The 19602-nt window shown below is 42.7% G+C and overlaps 1 protein-coding gene across 1 annotated transcript in view; it reads right to left on the reverse strand.

Moving 5' to 3' along the window:
- Positions 1-19602, reverse strand: part of TMEM131L (transmembrane 131 like) — a gene marked incomplete at its 5' end in the record, with an annotated part of 156097 nt that overhangs the window by 127260 nt on the left and 9235 nt on the right. The gene's annotated exons all lie outside the window — the stretch shown is intronic.

The raw sequence follows: 19602 nt of genomic DNA on the forward strand, positions 1-19602 counted from the left end.
CTAGAATATCGCCGAATCAGCTCTGTTACAGCTTCTCCGACAGCTCCGCCTCAACTCTCCCAAGCGCTGCTAAGGACAAAGCCCTTCCCTTTCCCAGGCCCCCAGTCACGCCTCCTGTCCAAGAAGACAACTTCCCGCTCTCAGGTGAGACTGCCTGCGGCCAGGGCCTCACGGGGATAAACACCACCTTTGCAGAAGGGCTCTCCCTGGCTCCCAGCCCTCGGAGTGGATCACAGATTACAATTCATCATTTCTTGATCAGTTTCCTCTCTTTAGTGTGTATTTCCCTAACTCAAGATGTCTTATTTTTTAACGATGTACCTTATGGCATAATAAGCAAAAATAAAAATAACATTTCACTGCCAAATGAAAACACTGACTATTGGCCGGGGCGTTCTCAAGGATGGCTCGTGTGCCCCGTGGCAGGTGGGGGCTTCTGGGCTCTGAACTGCAGCCCCGGGAGCTGTTATAAGCACAAAACAAAGCAACATTTGGGGAACTCTATCCCAGAACCCGGCACAGACTCGGTCAACACTAGTACCTTTCGCTACAAGAGGGTTTTTTTTCTTTTTTTGAGGTGTTTTACTATATTAGTTCCCGGTGTACAAAACAATGATTCGATATTTGTCCATATTCAAAATGATCACCACAATTAGTTAACACTGCTCATCATTCTTTTCTGCCAAAAATTCAATATCATGAACATCTTTCTCAAATACTTAACTATGACGTTATCTACATGGATGTCCCACTGGACATGTAAGTTGTTTCTACTTCTTTCCCAATATAAATTAGGTTGATTACAATTTTCTCCCAATATAAATAGATGGACATCTCTGTGAACGTATCGTGTTTCCTTAAGAAACTCTTCAGAGTGTAGTATCTTTAAAGCGTACACACACTTCGGTAAGTGCTGCCCACGGCACACGTGACCCCTTTAATGGGTCCTCACAATCCTGTGAGGTGGGTGCTCATGTTGTCCCAGGCTTAGAGATGAGAGGACAGAGGCTCAAGATTACCCAGCTGGTAAGCTAGAGAGACAGGGTTCACACCCCGAGCCCAGGGCCTTCCCCACACCAGTTCCAGCTTCTCAAATGCGGAGCGTGTCCCCTGGGAGCCAGGGAAGGGTACAGGCCAGAGCAGCACCCATGTTACGGCACAGCCACTGTCCACCTGAGGAGAGCCCCCTCGGTCCCACGGCAGGCCGGGTGGGGGCAGCTTCGTGACAGCACTGTCCTGAACGCCTTACGTGTATTTAATTCTTACAACAAACTCTGTAGTGGGTACGATTAAGAACACCCATATTTTAAGGAAGGGAAACTAAGGCACAGTGTGCATTGGCAACTTGCCAAAACGTGGCCAGCTGAGAAGTAGGACATCCGATTCAAACCAAGGTGGTCTGGCTCCAAGCACATCATTTAGCCACTGAGCGACTTCCTAGCTTGAGGCTGGAAAAAATACCCGACCTCAGGTAAATATTACCATATCCGCCTGTGTCTCACCATCTTCTTTCACAGCCCTGCCCACGTGAACCACCTCAGGTTCCTGACCTTGGCTCATTTCTTTCACTTCCTGTCCCTCCTCCTGTCCAGCCGTCTCCTCCTTACCTCCACCTGCTGCTCTCCCTCCCACCCACTACCCTTCCACTCACCCATCCTTGTCCCACTTTCTCATCTGTTCTTTTCTACCCTGCCCCCAGCCTTCACCCAGCATTATAGGAAGCCAGAAAAGACACAAGTAAGAAGAACTAAACTAAAAACTTGGCTCTTAAGGAAACAGTCAAAAAAACTAAGAGGCAGCCCACGGAATGGGAGAATATATTTGCAAAGGACACTACAGATAAAGGACTGGTATCCAAGATCTACAAACAACTTCTCAAACTCAATACACGAGAAACAAATAAACAAATCATGAAATGGGCAGAAGATATGAACAGACGCTTTTCCAATGAAGACATACAAATGGCTAACAGACACATGAAAAAATGTTCAAAATCATTAGCCATCAGGGAAATTCAAATCAAAACCAAACTAAGATACCACCTTATGCCAGTTAGAATGGCCAAAATTGACAAAGCAAGAAACAACAATTGCTGGAGAGGATGTGAAAAAAGGGGATCCCTCCTACATTGTTGGTGGGAATGCAAGTTGGTACAGCCACTCTGGAAAACAGTGTGGAGGTCCCTTAAAAAGTTAAAAATTGAACTACCCTATGACCCAGCCATTGCACTACTGGGTGTTTACCCCAAAGATACAGACGTAGTAAAGAGAAGGGCCATATGCACCCCAATGTTCATAGCTGCATTGTCCACAATAGCTAAATCATGGAAGGAGCCGAGATGCCCTTCAACAGATGACTGGATTAAGAAGCTGTGGTCCATACATACGATGGAATATCACTCAGCTATCAGAAAGAACAAACTCTCAACATTTGCTGCAACATGGACGGCACTGGAGGAGATAATGCTAAGTGAAATAAGTCAAGCAGAGAAAGACAATTATCATATGATTTCTCTCATCTATGGAACATAAGAACTAGGATGATCGGTAGGGGAAGAAAGGGATAAAGAAAGGGGGGGTAATCAGAAGGGGGAATGAAACATGAGAGACTATGGACTATGAGAAACAAACTGAGGGCCTCAGAGGGGAGGGGGGTGGGCGATTGGGACAGACTGGTGTTGGGTAGTAAGGAGGGCACGTATTGCATGGTGCCCTGGGTGTTATACACAACTAATGAAGCATCGAACTTTACATCGGAATCCGGGGATGTACTGTATGGTGACTAACATAATATAATAAAAAATCATTAAAAAAAAAACAACTTGGCTCTTAAACACATTATTTCATGTGTCGCCAAAGTCATGTGTTCTTTCTCTTAAAAACTATACATTCCTTGAGACTAGAGTCTGTATTTATAAGCTCCTAGTTAACCAATACGCTTCGGGGGGCTTTCTAGTAACTATGCAATGTCAGTTTCCTATTACCACCACATTGCCTTTTACTCAGTAATTACAGCAGAATATTCATTTTCCGCAGGTCCGATCTGGCAAGACTGAGATATTTTATGCATAACCTTGAGACTCAGACAATGATTTAAGCAAAGTTTTGCGCATATTTATTATGTAATATAAATTCAAAATAGTCATTGAAGATCTCACCAACTGATGCATCATTAATTTGGAAAATGTAACGATTTGGACAAGGGCGAGTGAAAATTCAGATTTTCAACAAACTCCCTCTATTTTTAATCCAGAGTGAACTCAAAAGAAAAATATTTTAGTACAAGGCATTTATTATTAAGAATTATCTACAATCAAACCAGCATGTTAATTATAAGTTACTATCATCATGGATGTTTTGATCAGCCCCCTTGAGCTAAATTACGTATTTTCTTTTAAAAAACCTGTTCTTTTTTAGGGGTGCCTGGGTGGCTGAGTAGGTTAAGTGTCCAACTCGATTTCAGCTCCGGGTCATGAGATCCAGCTGCATGTTGGGCTCCGAGCTCTGCTGGGAGTCTGCGTGAGGATTCCCTCTCTCTCCCTCTTCCCCCCCTCACCCCGCCCAGCTGGCACAAGTACATGCAGGTGCGTGCACTATCTCTCACATAAAAAAATCTTTTAAAAAAATGTTCTTTTTAATAATCTTTAGGTGAAAGTTTCCATAAGTCCATTCCGCTTACGTGAATTAACATTTCAATATACGTAACTAGATGGTACTACTCTATCTTGTTTTTCTTTCTACTCAGAATAGAGGGAACCTAAAGGAAGAAATGAGAGCAAGTCAGAATTTTCTAATCATTTCAACTGACATCACACCCGTGAAGGTGAGAAATTCAAAGTCTGGTGGCTTGATCCCTGGACTCCGGTCTCAGCCCCAACACCTCTCAGTTGTGGCAAGAACTGAAACCTTGAGAAGCAATGGGTCTCAACAGTCACGATAAAACTGAAATAAAGCTATTGTCTCTTGGGAGGTTCTTACGAATTAAATAAGCTAGTACTTATTAAAATAAAATAAAAAAACCCAGAAATGTTAAAGGTTAATAAATGTTTCTACACCCAGAATCTTGGTTTCATTACCCCTGTTTTCCAGATGAGATCTGTTCTACAAGCTTATTCAGAGCATTTGAGAACACACTGCCATGTGCTTTAAATTAAAAAGTGTGGTATGTTAGTAACTGCACAGAAAACCCAGTACGTGAAAGCATACTTAGTTTTAATAATTAACATTTTAATTTCATTTCTAAATGAACTGTATACACTACAAAAGGCATATATGCTTAGTGTAATAAAACTGTAGCAAGCAGAGTTCAGTGCAGGACTTGCCCATATGGTGATATGTGCAAATGTGAATAAGACGCCCCCTCTGGGAGGATGTCAGTCCACAGGCAGCAGGCCAGCCTGCCAACCCCGTGTGCTGCGCATAGAGTAAAATGTTCAAGTCAGCATGTCCCTCTTAGCCCCCCTCTCTAGAACAGACTTAACATTTCAGGGCTTCAATTTCTATGAAAATTTTAGGGTTTCAATTTCCATAAAAATTAAAAGCTAGATATTTCATTTATTTGCTATAATAAGTGTGCTAGAGTCTCTTACTCAGGTTTCTATTTTATGGTAGAAATCACAGGTACTGAGTGCTGCCAAATATATCCAAAACGAGCCATTACAAGAAAAATACTCTAAAAGTTATATTGGTATAGAAAATTAATATTGTAATAGCTTTAAATAACTTTTGGGTACCAAAAGTCTTTATTCAGAAAACCAAAAGAAACCCTAAAAAAAAAAAATACTAAACTGATCAGGTTAGAAAAAAAAAAAGTACAATTTTGGGGCACCTGCCTGGCCCAACTGGTAGAGCACATGACTTCTGATTCAGGGTTCTTGAGTTTCAGCCCCACACTGGGTGTAGAGATTACTTAAATAAACTTTTTAAAAAGTACTGTATTAAAAAATAAATGCACAAACCATACAGATTGGAATAAGATGACTAACGGGAAAAAATATCTAAAGTTGTCCCTAAACAGACTTAGAGGAGTAAAAGTGATTTTTACTAACCACCTGCATAATTACAGAGGGACAGAAAACAGACATGGACCACTGAGAAAATAATACGAAACACTGGTGACTTAATTTCATAGGATTAGCACTATAATTACCTGATCAAAATCCCTAACAAGGGGTTTAAACAAAAAATTCCCTGAAGTCCAGACTCTCCCTCTCTTTAGCCAGTTTCCTGTTCCACTTACTTCCTACCTACTCCCTCTTCTCTTTTATTGTCAATATCACAGGTGCGCAGGGCTCCGGGTGCACCTCTGTCCTTCTCCAGTTTTCCCTTTTATCCCCAATTCAAAAGCAGAAATACAAAGAAATTGTAAATAATGTGCATTCAAGTGACAGACCTTGAACTCAGCAGGAAACCTGGTATCTGTGTGTCCATAAACCTCAATCCATGTGCCACAGATACATTTCAGAACTCTTGAGGACCATGCCCACGAAACAGCTCTGAATTCAGGGGTTTGGTTTTGTGATGCTTGTTTTGTTTGGTTTTAGCCTCATTTTTTTTCAAAAAAACTAGTATTTTGGTTTCCAACGAAGAGAAGTGTAACTTTAATGGACCCTTACTGTACCCATGATAACTTTAAGAAATTCAGGCAATTAGGGATAACCTTCCTCCTTAATTATGGTCTAAATGTGGTGAATTAATGAAACCCCTTCCCAACTACCTAAGCACGCTTTCAAATAAAAACGAAGCCCGAACTGACGACCCAGGTTAACTGGATTAAAAGATTAAGGCATGGGGAGCCAGTGCTTTCTCCCTCTCTCCCATTTCAACCGCAAACCACCCCAGCCCTCTAATGACTGGAGGAGTCACTGTGAAGGCGCCCAATTACCCATGAATTACACCAACCGTAACCAATTTCAAGATCACAGATCAGACTTTCCCAAAACACAAATCTGCTAATTAAGTTACATGAAAGCCAAACTAACAGGCAATTTGGATGTGACATTCATCCACCTGAAAGCGGACTGATAGGTGAAGTGTGAGAGTTTACAATAACAGCTACTCCTCATGGTTAGCGCTGTTATACACCTGGCTGACTGCAGTTAAAATACATGGAAGCAGGAAGGGACTCATATTGATGCAAACATTTCCAGGAAACAGCAAAAGGATTCCCCCACCAAACCCATCAAGGGCTCAGGGGATCTGCTTTGGCTCGTGAGGCAACCCACAGGCACTCGTCTGTGCTATGCTGAAACCGGTAAGGAAACAGGTCGAAGGCGCAACGCTGCACGTACAGCTCGCCAGCCGTCTCGGTAACTGCATTCTTCTGTATTCTCATCAAAGGAGTGCGGCTCGATTTCAAGGCTTTGCCTGGGAAGCTTCAGTGTATACCGAAACACTCGTCAATCTTCCCACTTATTTCCCACAAGAAAAAAAAATCCAGAAGAGAAGATACTTGTTCCCAACACGTGTTGACTGTGGAAACAGCATAAAGAATTGGGTAAGCTCTTAAAGATGTGCAAAAAAAATGATTAGGAAATAAAAGTCCATGGGGCCAAAGGCTAGGTTCAATGAGTTGGTCAGAAAAGGTGTGGGGCTTGCAGCTGCCCCTGGAGCTCTGGCAATCTAACACCGCCGTGGGCCCAGAGGGCCCGGAAGAAACCAGAAGTCACTGCCAGTTCATTAGAGCACCAGCCCAATACCACAGTTATTTCCTAGGAACCCCAGACTTGGGGGAGAGCAGGAAGAAGAGATGAGGAAACCCTTACAGGGACCCACAAATGAGTGTGTGTTACAGGTGGAAAACCCCCTACTTCAGAATGTGGCCTTATTTGGAAATTGGGCCTTGCAGACATAATTAGTTAAGATCAGACGATTATGGCATAGAGTGGGTCCCTCCTATAATACGACTGCTGTCCCTCTAAGGAGAGGACCACGAGAGGACATGGAGAGACACAGGGAGGATGTCATGTGATGACAAAGACAACCAGAATGATGCATTGAAGCGGCAAGCCGAGGAACACCGCAGGTTACCAGCCAACCAGCAGAAGCAGGGGCAAGGAAAACTGCCCTACAGGTCTCAGACGGAACCTTGCTTTCAGACCCCCAGCCTCCAGAGCTGGGAGAGAGTCAATGTCTGTTGTTTTGAGCCACCCAGTCTGTGGTACTTGGTGATGCAGCCCGAGGAAAAGGGAATACACTGCACTTGAACTTGGGTTTCCTTCTCTTGCCTTCCTCCATCCTGCCCCCTCAGCTGGCAGATACTCCCACGGCACCATGAAAGGGCTGCAGGGAATCCCCAGTCTGTGGTTTGTGGGGGAATCTCTCTTAAAGTGTCACACGACAGGCCAGGCTATCCTAGGCCCTTGTCCGGACTTCATTCCTTCCCTCCAGCTCCCACCCTGCTCCAGTCCAAGTGCCCGTGACCGAGGTGGGGACGGGGGGCGTCAGACAGGATGGGGAAGTTCCCTTCCCTGTGGGCGGTGCCTGCTCTGCTTCCGCCCACCCCACTTTCTCACAGAATTTTTAGCACACTTCTCTCAGTTTTTACTTCAGTAACATCCTTCCTCATGCCCAACATCCCCCCTACAGACCCACACACTCTCACTCTCTCACACACACAGCCACGTGCCCAGAGGGAGCAGGGCCAGGAGGCAGATCTGAGTACACACACCACCCTGTGCTGTGAGTGGCCACTCCCATCCAGTAACTGAGACTTTTTGTTACGGGGCCAAGGTTTTCTGCCAGACTCACTTCCCTTATAATGAATGAATTATCCCTGAGAAAGCTCCTCCGTTCTCTCCTGGAGGCTGACCTGCAATGGCCTAACCCACCTGTGTACCAGAAGTGCCAGGGCATGGCAGACAGACCCCGATGGGTGGGCGTGAAAGCTCAAGCTGGAACCCCACCTCCAAGCCCCACAACCATGACAGAGCTCTTTTAGAAAAATTGGATCAACTGGCTGAAACTTGACACCATCTGAAAAGAATATGTAAGTATTCTAGGTTTGCTGAAATCCTGGGCCAGGGACAGTGAGCAATGCTGGGGGCGGGGGGTGGCAACCTCTGTCTCCCAACTTCCACCCCACTGTTTTACCAACAAGACCGTTCTGCTGCTCATTATTTAATCTTCAACCAAAGTGAATTTTGAAATGTTCTTCCTCGGATGCCTTACCCTGGACCAATAAATCTCAAACTTGAGCATGCATCATAATCACCTGGAGGGCCTGTTAAAACAGATCACAGGCCCCTCCCCTGGAGCTTCTGATTCAGTAGGCCTGGGGTGGGCTCTGCGGAACTGGTCTAACAGGTTCCCAGGCGGGGCTGATTCTGCGGGTCCCAGGACTACTCTTGGAGAAACACTGCCCTAGACCTGTCACTCCTCACGGAGAACAAGCCCCGAGCTGGACCCAGCAGGCACTGCTGCGGGCCTTCGCACCGTCATCCCCTCTCCCACGCAGGGACAGCCTCCGTGCGGTCAGTAAGCGCCACTCCCTGGAGACAGTGTAAACCCTGCAGCCAAGGGTGGGCAGTCCCTCCACTCCCTAGGCCAGGAGTAGTTCAACGAGAGCGTGGACCATTTTCGACCGGTGAGATGGAAGGGGAGGTCTGCTGAGGGGTGCCCCTGAGAGACAGCCACGGGATGAAGGTTCTTTTAACCTGCCTTTGGTTATTCCAGGGGGAGGACACGAGGCTGAGAGGCGTCAGCCTTGGGGAACCTCCTGCAACCCTGAAGGGAGCTGAGCCGCCAGAACAGACAGACAGTTGGAAGAACCTGGCTGCCTGGTGCTGACGCTCACCTGCTGAGTAAACCAGTCTAGAACCACCCAGCCTCTGGGGCTTCTTGTTAGGTGACAAAATACATTCTTCATTGTTTGAGCGGGTTGAGTCAGGGTTTTCTGTTACTTGAAGCTGAAAATGTCTAATCACAAAGCAAAGCAAACAGACTAACATGTCCATCCGAGAGCTAAAGACAACCTCTCAGCACACATTACAGTGGTATGGGTTCCACAGAGGAATCCTAAAATGCCAGATTTACAGTTTCCAATTATTTCAAAAGCTATGCAACTGAACGTCAAGGGATAAGCAGCACTTAGAACAGAACGGAAAATGATGGGGCACCTGGGTGGCTCAATCGGTTGAGTGTCCGGGCTCTTGATTTCGGCTGAGGTCATGATCTCAGGGTCATGGGATCGAGACCCGTGGGGGGCTCCAAGCTCAGCAGGGAGTCTGCTTGAGATTCTCCCTCTGCCCCTCCCCCTGGTTGTGTGTGCATGCTCGTGTGCACGTGCTCTCTCTCTCTCTCTCAAATAATTCTTAGGGAAAAAAAAAAGAACAGAGAAGGAAAGAAGCTCTCTGGCGTACAGTCAAGTGTTACTGTACTCAAGTCCCAACTCTGGGTGTCTCTTACAAGAGGCAAACTCATTTTTTTCAGGGGTTTGCTAGGAACCATATAATACCAGGGCGCACTGAAGAATTCAGTTGCTTCCACATACCAGTTTTAGATTTGGTCTCCTTCTATAGAGAGCAGACTAACTGGGAAAGTCATGTTCCCACCTATATCACTTTATTTTTTTTTAAGATTTTATTTATTAGTTATTTGAGAGAAAGAGCACACAAGGGGGGCGGGAGTGGAGGAGGGGCAGAGGGAGAGGGACAAGCAGGCTCCCTACCAAGCTGGGGGAGAGGGAGAGGAAGCCAACAGCAGACGCTTCACTGACTGAGCCAGCCAGGCACCCCCCATATCACTTGAGATGAAAGTAAACAAGTGTATCTAGAGAGGCCACCTCAGATTATGTGCCTGTTCTGTGACTTCGTAGCTCTATAATCTTACAGTGGTTCACTGTTTTGAACCTGTTTCCTCGTCTATAAAATGGGAATCCTGGTTAACTGAGGGCAATTCATGTAAAAGCACTTTGTGAACTATAAAGTATAATACAAGAGCAATTACTTAAATCCAATCTTTAATGAATTAACTGGATTAGCAAGGCCTGGCTTTCAGAGATACAGATCAGTCACAATCCCAGAGGAATGACTTCACCAAAGCTTCACAGTACTTACATCTGCCATAACTATGAATAACTGGGACATGGATTGTTATTCAAACTGGACTTCACCTTTTATCAATCATTTAGTGGCAGCTAAAGGAACCAACAGCCACAAGGCAGTACAACCTGAAAAGCTAACGATGCACAAGGCATAACATCAACATGAATTATTTACTATGTACATCTGCACAATGGTCAATATGAGAGGCCACACACGACTTTGCTTTTACAGAAGCTCTTCTCTGGGAATTACCTGCAAATGCACCAGTGGGTTTCTCTGGACATTTCACAGGTGGAAAATAAACTTTCTTATAGGAGAAGTTTAGTTTGGGGGGGGGCATGAAGTTTTTCTGAAGTTTAAAAAAACTGCTGAAGTATAGTTGACATATGCTCTATTAGTGTCAGGTGTACAACGTAGTGATTGCACGATTCTATACGTTACTTAGTGCACATTGCAGTAAGTATAGTCCCCATCTGTCACCATATATTACAATATTATTGACTATATTCCTTATGCTACACTTTTCATCTCCATGACTTATTTTATAACTGGAAGTTTGTCCCTCTTAATCCCATTCACCTATTTTACCCATCCCCCACCCCACTCCCCTCTAGCAACCACCAGTTTGTTCTCTGTAATTAAGAGTCTGGTGTTCTCATTATTAATTTGTTTTGTGTTTTAGATTCCACATATAAGAGAAATCATATGGTAATTCATCTTTCTCTACCTGAACTATTTCACTAAGCATAAGACCTAGGTCCTTCCATGTTATCAAATGCAGGAAGATTTCATTCTTGTTTATGGCTGAATAATTCCATTTTATATATATGTATATGTATATATGACCTATTCTTTATTCATTCATATACCAATGGAACACGGGTTGCTTCCATATCCTGGCTATTGTAAATAACACAGCAACAAACATAGGGGTGCAGATATTTTTTTCAAATTGTGTTTTCATTTCCTTGGGTAAGTACCCAATACTGGAATTACTGGATCATATGGTATTTCTAATTTTAATTTTTTGAGGAATCTTCATATTATTTTCCACAGGGACTGTACCAGTTTGCATTCCCATCAACAGTGCACGAGTGTTCCTTTTTCTCCATATCCTCACCAACACTTGTTGTTTCTTGTGATTTTGATTTTAGCCATTCTGACAAGTGTGAGGTGGGTCTTACTGTGGATTTGATTTGCAACTCCCTGATGATAAATGATGTTGAGCATCTTTCATGCACCTGTTAGCCACCTGTGTATCTTCTTTGGAGAAATGTCTGTTCGTGTCTGCTGCCCATTTTTTTATTGGATTATTCATTTTGGGGGTATTGAGTTGTATTAGTTCTTTATGTATTTGGATACTAACCCTTTATCAGATATGTCATTTGCAAATATCTCCTCCCATCCTATAGGTTGCCTTTTTGTTTTGGACATGGTTTCCTTTGCTGTGCAGAAGCTTTTTAGTTTGGTGTAGTCCCAACAGTTTATTAATAGATAACGTTTAGTTTTAGCCCAAGAGCCACATACCATCCAGAGCCATGTCTTCTGATTGAAATATTTGGAAAAACTAAGTAAAAACAACAGGAATTGGCCATGAGGGAAACAGCATGTATAGCACTAAAACCATGTTCTCAAACTGGGATATGTGTGTGTGTAGCAGAGAAAATAATGCCATGAGGTAAATAGGGCAATCTTCCCAAAACATATATTTTACTAAAAGGTTTTTGGAGGAAAAAAGGGAAGACTCAATGAGAAATTTTAAAATGACTTAAGGTTTTCAAAAAAAATTTTTTAATTCAAGGAATTTTCATGTTCATAGCAGACTTTTTAAAACTACATCCTCACTGCTTGGGGGAAAATCGGGAAAGGCCACAATAAACAAACAAGACTTTCCCCTATATCATTCATAAATGAGTTTGCAAAGGCAATTTGGAAGCAATGGTTCCAAAAACATCTTTACTGAGCACGACATCTGTGAAATACTGTCTAGACTACCATAGTTAATTATTCGTGAAGTGGCAACATTCTTTTGTTACATCTACTGGAGGGGGGGAGTGGGAATCACTATTACTCTAGAGTCATATTTCATATGTGGAAGACTGCGACAACAAAAGAATAATTTGATAACAATTCATTTAAAACTAGAGTAACAAGCTCCCGGGAGACCCTATTATTTTAATACTTATGTTCCTAGACAGAGAATACTACCTTGGGAAATTACAGTTCTCTTCTGAAACTTAAAATCCCAAGCTCTGTCACCCTTTCATGCAATAAGAAGTTTGGTGTCACAACACATCCAGAATACCTCCACAGAATTGACCGATACTGCTGCCAATATATTGGGATCCATCTGAAAAGTACTTTTGTTTCTCATCAACCCATCATGATGAGTAAAGACTAACCAAAGCACAATTCTCCCTGCATAAAAGAAGCCCAAGACAACCACAATGTCAGCTCATCTTAACCATATAGCTACAAGCTTTCTTGAAGATAGAAATTAGGTTCCCAATGGCAAAACACCCAAGTCTCTCCCTTGCTCACAGCGGTACCTTCATTCTGGTCTGAAATCAGCTCCTTACAAATCTTTTATGTACTTTTTAATAACCATGTTGTCCTTTCCATGGGCAAGTCTTCTTGGGCTGTTGAACCTGCCACGCTCTTACCTCAGGATGCACACTTGACAGGCTCCACAGAGATACCTGACTGTGAAATACTTGTGACGAGTAGCTGAGATGTTTGTGAAGCCGGCTGAGAGTCAGACCTCGAGACCTGAATTAAGACACTTCTACAGGCAATCCCTAGTCTGAGGTAATGAGCACCAAGTCTCCGGAACCGGGTATGCCATGTTTATGGGCCAGGCTCTCCAGACTTCAATCCTACTTTATTGTTTCAGGACTGTGAACATTAATGAAATGTTTTGCTTATTTTTACTGTAGACTAACCCTTCAAAATATACCTGGAATTATTAAAACTGGTTCAAATATCTTTTTCAATATAAAGCTATAAATGAGCACAAGCCTAATCACTCCAGAGTCTGTAAAAAAATAAATCTAGGGGAAGCAGTAATTTCAATGAAAATCAGAATTAGGATACTGATCCTATTATACTATTTTTCTAATTAATTCTGATTGAGGGCTAAATAATTATATAAATAGGTCTCAAAAGCTTTGCTAAAAATTTCACAACCTAAAAAAAAAAAACAAAACCACACACAAAAAACCCCAAAAGGTTTTTGTGACTTGAAAACAATATATACCATATATTATACATATGCTGAAAAGCTTGTATTCTAAGAATTTCTAAATCAGGATCTCTATTACAGTCAAAGGAAATTTACTTTACACTGTTAAGGCCATGAAGGCCATGACTGAAGGCATTCATTCTGCAACCCTCCCAGGGCCCACACGAGTCTGTAGAAGGTACCAAGGGGCACGACTGACAGAGCTAATAACCCATTCTCTTTAGAAACACACCAACTGCAATGACCTAATTTAAAAACCACAACGTCTAATACTAATACCATTCCTTTGATTTCAATGGCAAATACAATTTGTGGGCTTGGCTATGAAGAACATGTGAAACATTACAAGTAATCAATGTAAAGACTTAAATTTATGTTAGGAGCTTGCATCCCTTCATGCAGCAGCTCTCACCTAGGTGTTAGGTACTAGGGTAGGTGCTAAGGAATCAGTCGAATGAGACTCAGAACAACCCTGAGACAGGTGATTTTAAAGGGATATGCCCTGTATTAGAAGTGCCATGGTGCTATATGGAGTTGGTCAGGTAAGGGGCTGAGCCAAAGAAGAGAAGAGAGAGCATGAGTCCATGTGAAAGAGGGGAAGGGAGAAGCAGGCGCAGGAAGGCTGAAGCAGTGGGCAGGGCCTAGATCACAAAAGGCCTTCTATGCCATTCTCAGACGCCTGCCCTTCATCACGAAGGCCAGGTTGTGTGTAGGAGGAATGGCAGGAAAGGAGGTATAATTGAGATTACTCAGGGAGGAAGGTGGAGAACAGCCTGGGGTAGCTATAAAATGGGGGGTAGCAGACCATCTGAAGACACAGCCACACCTGGTCATCTACTACGGTGGGGCGTAGGAAGCAATCAAGGGGGGGCATCCTGGTTTCTGGCTTATACAAATGAATGTGCAGAGCAGCAGCTGGGGGAGGGCTGAAGAACTGAGCCAGAGAGCTCAGTAAGTCAGCAGCACCTGAAAGCTAAAAGGAGCTCCCTCGGGGCAACTGCACAGGTGAGAACCCCTGGCTAGAAGGTACAATCTAAATTCAAGTTCTTTCTATATAGATAAAGCCCCATGAGGTGAGATCACCTCGGGAAACGGCAGATGGGAAGAGAAGAAAGTCCACACAGTGGAACCCTGGGGAGGCACGCTCAGGTTAAAAAGCTAAGATCCTGTCAACAGGTGAGGACCTGGAGGGGGGGGGGGTTGTACTGAAAAAACAGCTTTCAACTTCTAAAGGAGAACAAAGAAAAGGGAAAAGCAGTTCCATTCCCTGTGGGGGCTCTGAAATCCCCTTCACTGCCAAAAGGAAGTTTCCCTAGCGATTAAGTCATTTTTGTCTGCAATTATATCTTTCAGTATGTTGCTGAAAGGTTAACAAGACTTTCTTCATGTTCTGACTCTCAGGATCGGCCTTTAACTGATGTAAACTGATTCAGGAGAACAGAGTTTGCTGCTGTTAACTGATCATATAAAAGCACATTAAAAGCTCAATGCAATGACAACTCCCACAGACACTGTACCTGACCAGTCGGTATTTACAGACTTTTATACAACCATTTTTAAACGCTGATATACTATACTGTTCACTTCGCCATTGCTCACACTTTTCATATTCTAACAAATGTATGCCAACAAGGCTTATGGGAGCTATGTACAGAGAGCCAGACGAGCTTCCCAGAGAGCATTCATTCCAGCAAGAGCTGCTCTTACTGGCTCTCATCGTTCAGTCCCAAATGCAATCCCTCGCTCTCAGAGAAGGAACAGATTACTGCTGATATTTGAGAACACCCGGGAGAAAAACAGGGATGCAGAGGCAAGAGGGGAAAAAGTCTTTCAAATATTGCTTTCCTGGCTTTCAACCAAATACAATTACATAGCATTCATAGAAGATTAAGTCAAGTTAATACAAACAAAATCTTCAGCGAGGCCAATTTCCCTGAAAGCTTTCCCAAACTGTGTTTGAGATCATCGGCTGGCGACTCCAGAACCCTCCACCCCAGGATTAATGGTGGTCTGCTTCAGGCCCCGCCCCGGGGCAGTCCGGACACTGAGACACAGAGCCCTCTTCAGATCTAGATCTCACCGGGGATAGATGTCAGTGCCACCGACACTTTTCTTAGGACATCCTGAGACTCTGTTTTATAGTCAAATCTATCTCGAGTCCCAGGGTGCCCCTCTAGATGGGTGCTCTCAGAGACGAGGCATCCGTGGTGTAGAATTCCTAAGCACTGGCTCTACTGACTTCAAATCCTATTTATCATTGACAGTTGGCATTGTGGGGTAGAAATTAAAATGAAAATCACAAAAATGTGTAAAAACATATGTAAAGAGGTAGTAATAACTTTACAAATAAGATTTAGGATAAAGGACATTAAACTAGCAGGGCCAATCTAATATCAGATTATAATCCAAAGCATAAAATAAATATCTGTATGTCCATACCGATATAAATAAATGACTAAATAAACAAATGAGGGAAAATAAACAAATCTCTCATGCAGAAGAATTCTAAATAATTTGTGTAGGTGGAGCTTAATTCCATTTAATGACTTGCCTCCAAAGAGTGTAGCATGGGAAGAGGTGAAAAAAAGAGTCAGCCAGGTGATTAAGGTCAACATCAACGTGATAACCCATGTTGATAGCAGATATCCTTGATATGTGAAGAGAATACAGATCTATCGCTGTGGTCTTCCTCCCCAGAACCTGTGACTCCAATCTCACCAGGAGGAAAAACATCAGGCAACCCCAAACGGAGGGGACATTTTACAAAATACCTGAGCAGCACTCCTCAAAACGGTCAAGATTTCACAAACAAGGAAAGTCTGACAAACTGTCACAACCAAACACGTCCTAGAGAGACGTGACAACTAAAAGTAATGTGGTATCCTGGATGGGATCCTGGACATAAAAATGACATCAGGGAAAAACAAGTGAAGTTCAAACGGTGTGGCGTATAGTTCACGGTAACACACCAATGTTGGTTTCTTAGTTGCAACAAACGTGCCACCGTAATAGAAGATGTTAACAATGGGGAAAAGTACGTGAGGGGTCTGTGAGAGGTCTCTGTATCATTTTTACAGCTTTCCTGTAAATCTGAATGTATTCTTAAACAAAAGGTCTATTTTAACTGTAGCAAGATGTTATAGGAGTTGTGGAGGTATTAAATTTTCATTTAGAAAAATTCCCAACTGTGCAGTAAAGGTAAATGAGTACTAAGTACTTAGGTGGCTCATTTACCTATCACAGGACATTAACTTATGGAGAGAACTCTTGGAAAGAGCTCCAGAACCTAAATTTTCAGGAAATGGACACAAAGAAAATTCTCTAATAGCACCATCCAACCCATGTCATGATCTAGTCTTTACACATAAGGAACAAATCCCAAAGGGGAAAAAAAAAAATGCCAGAAAAAACAAAGAAGGAGAGGCTTGGAAGCCAAGTTAAAAGGAAAACAACTAGGCATAATGTAACAGCAAAATACTGAAATATTTAATATTGAAAAGATTAAAATATATAGATCAGGGCTGATCAAACCAGGAATCACGATTAAGAAATTTTAAAATCAATCCAGTAGTGGCAACCAGCATTTTTTTCTTAATGAAAAAAGATGAACTAGGAAAGTTCTGTGGGTGGATGGTAGTGACTGGTTGCACAGCAATGTGGATGTACTCAATGCCATAGAACTGTACATTTACAAATGGTTTAGGGGCGCCTGGGTGGCACAGCGGTTAAGCGTCTGCCTTCAGCTCAGGGCGTGATCCCAGCGTTCTGGGATCAAGCCCCACATCAGGCTCCTCCGCTGGGAGTCTGCTTCTTCCTCTCCCACTCCCCCTGCTTGTGTTCCCTCTCTTGCTGGCTGTCTGTCTCTCTGTCAAATAAATAAATAATAAGTCTTTAAAAAATAAATAAATAAATAAATAAATAAGGTTTAAATGATAATTATTATGTATATTTTACCACAATAAAAAAATGAAATAGAAAACAGTATGTCACAAGTAGTAAAGGTAAGCACTATTTTATAAATAAATAAAGGGTGCACACACGTATTCCTACATCCACATATATGCCTATGGGCAGGTAGATAAGCATGATGTAAAATGTATCCCTTACTGTAAGTCACTGTCAGAAAGTTTGAAAGCCACTGTTCTAAACCACTGCTGCCGCTTTCCCTCCCCACACACCTTCACTAACAACCTGACACTAGGTCAAAAGACCCATAAGGATAAAAGCTACTAATACCTTAAAGTCTGAAAGAAAATGGAGGAAAAGAAACTAGTTCTGACTGATGGGAAAGGAAAGAAGGCAGCAATCTACAGCAGAGAACAAAGGCTAAGGCATGCACCAAGGCTCTCCACAGGCTGGACACACCCACCCCTGGAGGCCGCCTAAGGCTACCTAGCTTGGGGCTCACATGCTATCACCACAGGGACGTGTCATACCAAGTTTGACATTCCTATGAGATAAGCAACATTTACATTTATCCCACATTTAAAATTTTATACTATGAATTTAAATAGCTGCAAAGAATGTAATTTCTGGCATATTATAAATGATGGCTTTTTAAATAAAACTCACGATCACTTATTTTTTTTTATTTTTTTTTTAAGATTTTATTTTATTTATTCGACAGAGATACAGACAGCCAGCGAGAGAGGGAACACAAGCAGGGGGAGTGGGAGAGGAAGAAGCAGGCTCATGGCAGAGGAGCCTGACGTGGGGCTCGATCCCATAACGCCGGGATCACGCCCTGAGCCGAAGGCAGACGCTTAATGACTGCGCCACCCAGGAACCCCCACGATCACTTTTTAAAACATATTCAATGGAATCTAAATACTACTGCAATGAAATCTACCATCATTCATTTTTTTAAGTAATCTCTACACCCAATATGGGGCTCAAACTCATGACTCCAAGATCAAGAGTCGCAAGCTGTACCAATTCAGCCAACTAGGTGCCCAGCATCATCCATTTTTTGACCACACCAATAGGCGTTCTTGTATTGCTGGATATTCTCTCCAAGGATTTTAACCTAATACGTATGTCATATGTTCAAAGCCTTTTGCAACAAAACTAGGGGTTTCAACTGAAATGTTAGGCTTTTTAAAAAATTTCCTAGGAGTACAGGGTTCAAGTGTTAAATATTTTTTTCTTCTGAATTATCATTATAATTTTCATTAGTATATAACTGATCAAACCAACAAATTTTATAAATTGTGATAGGTAATTAAACATAAGGAGACAAATTTACGGAAAATGCATTCTTTAATGAAATGAATGAAAGTTTCATCATTGATTCATGCGACTATTATTTTTCTTGTCCACTTTTTTTTAACTATAAGCACTGAAAAAGCTGTTCACATAAGCAGATGTGAATGGAAGGAGCCTTGTTACAGCACTGTCCCTATATTCTCTAAACTCCCTCACTGTTTATCCAAAAAGCAAAGTGATCTATCATTAAAAATAACTTTTGATGATCTGTCAACTGCCAATTTGATTGTGCCCTTCAATCTCGTGGAAAGATTTGAAAACCACCAGAGTTACAAAAGAATTTGCTCTCCAATCAGAGTTAATCGCTTCTTCTAACCAATGCCAGTATTTCAAATCATACCTCTATTGGCCCAAGATGGAGCACATAGTAAGATGGGGGCTGGATAAGAAGTATGCCCTTCTTTTGTAAAGTGGAAAAGAGAGATTACAAAAGAGGAGGTGGGAAAGGATAGCTTGCAACAACCTCAGACAGATCAATTTCAGGAGACTATACAGGTGGTGGGATCTAAAAGCTGATTCCCTGAAAGTTATCCCTGTGCCCAGGTACCACTTAGCATCTCCAAGTACCTCTCCAAGGGATCAGGCATCCCAGTTTGACAAGTGACCAAGACTGCTCCATGACCAAAGCATTCTCTTAAAAATGTAGTTTACACCTTTTGATTTGCTAGCCCTTGCTTTAAATCCTTTAATAAATCATACTGCCCTTGAAAAAATAAAACACAACCTCCTTACTGGGGTTTCTAAGGTCCTACCTTACACCTCACTATCCCACAAACCACACTGGTCTTCTCCAAGTTCCTGGAATGCTGCCAGTGCGTCCCACCTCAGGGCCTTTGCACCTGCCACTCCCTGTGCCCAGAGCACTCTCCCTCTGTTTGCTGCATGACTCTTCTTCCACATCCTCCAGACTTCAGCTCAAATGTCACCTGCTAAGAAGGGCCCCACCTGACCACCCCACCTTCCTCATTATTCTATACCACAGCAATCTAATTATTGATAGTTATTACAATCACAACCATTTTGTTTTGTCTACGGTAATGCCTGACTCCACCAC

This window comes from Ailuropoda melanoleuca, chromosome 5 (assembly GCF_002007445.2).
Source record: "Ailuropoda melanoleuca isolate Jingjing chromosome 5, ASM200744v2, whole genome shotgun sequence".
Classification (NCBI taxonomy): domain Eukaryota; kingdom Metazoa; phylum Chordata; class Mammalia; order Carnivora; family Ursidae; genus Ailuropoda; species Ailuropoda melanoleuca.